The following is a 4,810-nucleotide window of genomic DNA, read 5'->3' on the forward strand; positions in this document are numbered from 1 at the left end:
AAGGGCAGGTGCATCGCCATACGTCTGCTAAAACAAAACGACAGCACCAGACAGTTGAAGTCCCCAGAGATGGACACGACATAGGGGAGACTATGACACAAACCCCACCCCACCCACCCCGTCTTTCCAGAACCTTCTGCCTCTCCACCCCCGCCCCCAGATCTTCTCCATCAACATCTGTGCTACTGGGCACCAGCTGGGTATGAGACCCTTAATTACCACTCTGTCAACCAATACATCATTAGTCAAATACCTCTAACCCATCCGTATATAGACCTCCTAACGGAGAACGAATCATGTCGTGTCAGACATGGTCACAGCATTATGTGGCAGAGGCTTTGAGGATTGTACATACGCAGCTCTGAACTGAACACCTACTAACTGTGTTTTAAAATGTAGTAAGTTGTATAAAAAGACATTTCAGGACATCACAAATGATAAATCACCTTTGCGATTGTTTCCAAAAACTTGATTCCTTTGTCATTGCATTATATTTGGGTACACTAATGCAAGTAACATTTTATTATAACTTACATTTTTCATTATTACATTATGCGTGTAGCTGAAAAAAATACGCATTTAAACAGTTGCAAATTAATTAAACTGTGATTCATGCATTTTAATGTATGGGTTTTTCTTCAACTTCTGGCACTTTCATGTCCCATGGGTTGATTTTTATTTACATGTATAGATTTAAACATGATTTATATGATGGTCAAGTTAAAACTGACTTGGAAACTTGTCAAATTGCCTTCCTTATTTATTTTTGGTACTTTTCAAATGCCTTTTATGTATAGATTTTATAGTTTTAGCCTTGTCCCAGACCCAGACATTCAATATTAAATTATGAAAATCCATTATAAAAATACAAATTATTACATGTTTAAAACTATAATAACCTAAACAAAGAGTAAAATAAACAAAAAACATTCAGTGTTTATTGTGTTAAAATTATTTATATCCATTTTATTTATTTATTTTTATTATACAACATTTCCACCACATCAAACAATGTTGGCCCTACTAATTATTCATTTATCTTTCTCCAAAAGTTAGTATACTTGTTAACCAAGTCAAACCAGACGAGTGATGTTTGAAGAAAACAAAGAAATGTCAAGGTAAATGTCACTTGTCAGCAGAATAGTTTCATTATGCGTAATTTCCAGTCAAGCTGAAATTTTGCAAACGTTACTTCATTGTGTGTATTTAGGATTGTGGCAGGGTGGAGGGCGGGGCCAGATCGTGATTGTGCACACCCGGTTCCTTGTTGGGCTCATCAAGCCTCCAAGAGAGATAAAGGCCGACTGCGGAGGGTTGTGCGGGAGAGAGAGTTAGTATACGGACATGGCCGTCGTGTGTGTGTTTGTCTTTTTAAATTTATCATTAAAATGATAATTTATATTGAAAAGCCGGTTCTCGCCTCCTCCTTTCCATTGGGCTTCTTTACCCTGGTGCCGAAACCCTGGAAGGAGGAAGGATACGCTGTAGTAGAGTTCTCGCCACTACTGTCCACCCCAACGGAGCAGCCACAGCCATCTGCCAGGGGACGAGGAGCCCGGCCACCTGGAAGCCGACGATGGCCGCCGACTGCGAGCGGGGAGGGGCTCACTGCCGACCACCTGGAGCGGGAGAACCGCTGCCAGGGGCGGGGGAGACCCCTTCTGTTCCCCAAGAATGCGGCGGGGCGTTCCGTCCGCCAGAGGCTGGAGGTCTGCCTCCGATCCGCACGGAGAGGCGCGGCTGTCATCTGTTAGAGGGTGGAGGAGTGGCCGAGGAACAAGCTACGGTGTATCGGAGAACTGGTGAGTAAGTGTTTTTTTTTTATCTCTCTCTCTCTCACTGCCTCTCCGCGTTGCCCTTTTCCCTCTCATTTAAATTTTACAGTGTTTTTTGGGGGGGTTCTGCACTGTTACAGGAAGTACCCCCCTATTTAATTATTTCTGTTTCCCTCCCCTTGTCCCCTCCCTAGTCCAGGTAGACGGGGATGACCTGCCGGCAGATGGGGCAAAAGGCACGCCCCTCCCCAAGGAAAGGGGGGTGTACGTCATGCCAGGGGCTCCCCTGCCTGAGAGAACGAGGGAGGAATGTGGCAGGGCAGAGGGCGGGGCCTTGTCATGATTGTGCACACCCGGTCCCTTGTCAGGCTCATCAAGCCTCCGAGAGGGATAAAGGCCGACTTCGGAGGGTTGTGTGGGAGAGAGAGATAGTTTACGGACATGTCCGTCATGTGTGTGTGTTTGTCTTTTTGAGTTTATCATTAAAATTATAATTTTTATTGAAAAGCCGGTCCTCGCCTCCTCCTTTCCATTGAACTTCTTTACAAGGATACATCAAATATTAGCAATGAAATTAACCTTAGCAAGACAAAGAGGTAGGCCACTTGATTTTAAAATTATAAACATTAAAAATGTCATTTTCATCAGTGTCATTTCCAGCACAGAATTGTATTAAACACAAGACAGAATGTGAGATGTGTCACGGTCCTGTCACTCTGTCAGTTTGTGTTTTTGTCTGACAGGACCATGGCATCATCGTCCCATGTTCTATCATGTGTTTTGTTGCCTGTATTTGTGTGAGCGGTTGTATTCCCTGCCGTGCGCTCTTCGGTCTTGTTTCGTGTCTGGAGTATGGTGTCAGGGTCCTGACTTCCTGTCTGGTTCGGTTTCGGTCTGTGTCGGGATCCGGACACTCATGCTCCATGTCTGTCTGTTATTGTTGTGGGTGTATTGCGCTTGTGTCATCTTGGCAGCATTCACTTGCGTCAATAGTTTGTCTGTCTCTCGCAAACATGGCTGTACCTCGCATCACGCTCGCATTGCGTTGTGTGCCTGGGTCGCGAGCTGTCTTCATGTGCTGAGGTTCGGTCACTTCGGTCTGGGGTGTGTATTTGTCTGAATTCTCGCACAGGTGTTCTGTCATGTTTTTGTCGCCTGTTGTGTGCATTGCGTGGCGTTTGCCTCATGATGTACGCTCAGGCTTCATTTAGTGTGAGAATCTGTGGCGTCGCTTTGTTTGCATATTTTGTCGTGTTGTCTTGACGATGAGCGATAATGTAATTTGGGTGTTTTGTTGTCTTGTGAGGGCACGTTGCTTGTTTTGTTTCTGTATCGCCACCTGTCTCTCTGTCTTATGTCATACCCCACCTCATTGTTTGCTTATTATTCGTTTATTAGTCATGCCTATTTTAGTCTCTTCATGTTTGCTGTCCAGTGCCAGTTCGTCTTCTTTCCAGTCGCTTGATAGTTCTCCCATGTCGGTCCTGTCTGTCGGTCCTGTTTCATCGCTGTTCCTGTAGCCCGATCCGGTTGGTCCTGTGCCCTGTGTCAAGTTATTCTCCAGCCTGAATTATATTATTCCCCTTCGGGCTAGTTTCTGTTTGTTTTCCCCCCTTGTGGGAGTTTTATGTTACTTTTTGTTTTTTTTATACATAAATCCTCTTTCTAACTTTTGGGTCCTGCCTCTTATTCCTGACAGATGTGCTGGGAATTTACATGACTTTCAAAAATAAATAAATAAATCTCCTGTGATGCATGTACAAACACTATTGGACATAACTAGTAGAAAAATAAAATGTAAACAAAAAAATAATTTTTATCAAGACTTTATTATCTAGAAGTCCACTGTGTTAAAAGTGCCCGAAGTTTAAAGAAACAGTCATATATTCATATTTGAATGTTACTTAATAATGAAGTTAATGAAAGTAAATAATAAGAAATAAAACAGAAATGAATAAATAAGTAGAAAGAAAAAGAACTAATAATATAATTATAATAGTCTGCTCAAAAGTTGTTGAATAATAATACAATTCCTAAAAACTGAAATATTGTATATTGTTTAACAGCTGTGCATCAAAGTAAAATAAATGTAAATGGCCCAAAATATATATATTTTTAATATTCATCTAAATCATATTAACATTTTGTATTTCATATTATTTAAATATTTGTTCTAAATCATCTCCACAAATGTCTCATTTTATTATTTTAAATTGTTGTGTATTTAGAAAATATTTTTTTAAAAGGTGCAAACAGGGTGATGTGTTAAAAACACCCGCTGGTCATGTCTTTCCCTGGATGATGTTGTTTTCTGACTGGCTGTGCTGTTTGCATGTTATTTATTAATCCTGAGCTCAAGCCACTGGCCACCTGTTCCTCCGTTTCCACTGTTTACTCTCTGCTGCCATCTCCTGATGCTATATAAAACTACACCAGTGCTCATTATATAAAGTTCTCGATATGAAGCAAATAAAATTAACAGCAAACAGTGTTGGATATGTACATATTTTTTCCCCTCATTGCTAAGGATAAAACTATTACATAAAATAATTCTCTCTCCTCTTTTGAGCTACTAGAATATATATTTATTAAAGTTCTCTCATATACAACGTAATTAAGTTGCATGAGTCATGCTGAGAGGGCTGTTGAAGGCTATTAAGCCTTTGTTTAATATGCTCTTAGATTTATGAATGTAGTTCCAGAAATGGCCATATTCTCAGGCACCACTGTATACCTGGTAAAACTAAATGGACATTGAGTCAACATCTGTATACCGATAAGCTATCCGAATTGTGAGTGCAAGACCATTCAGGCAATAATGTCAAAGATGGACCAATGACGTTTTCTGCCATTGATGTCAAACCTGACACAACATATTTTCACACACCAAATTTGAGTGTGGCGAATGAGCCCATTTTCTAGGAACATTAATTGTGAATAACGGCTTAAATTTTGGTCTGTTCCTCACAGAATGTTATCATATGGCTTCAGAAGACACATATGGGCTACTTTTATGGTGCTTTTTTGTCATTTAT

Source organism: Xyrauchen texanus, chromosome 10, assembly GCF_025860055.1.
Source record: "Xyrauchen texanus isolate HMW12.3.18 chromosome 10, RBS_HiC_50CHRs, whole genome shotgun sequence".
Taxonomy (NCBI): domain Eukaryota; kingdom Metazoa; phylum Chordata; class Actinopteri; order Cypriniformes; family Catostomidae; genus Xyrauchen; species Xyrauchen texanus.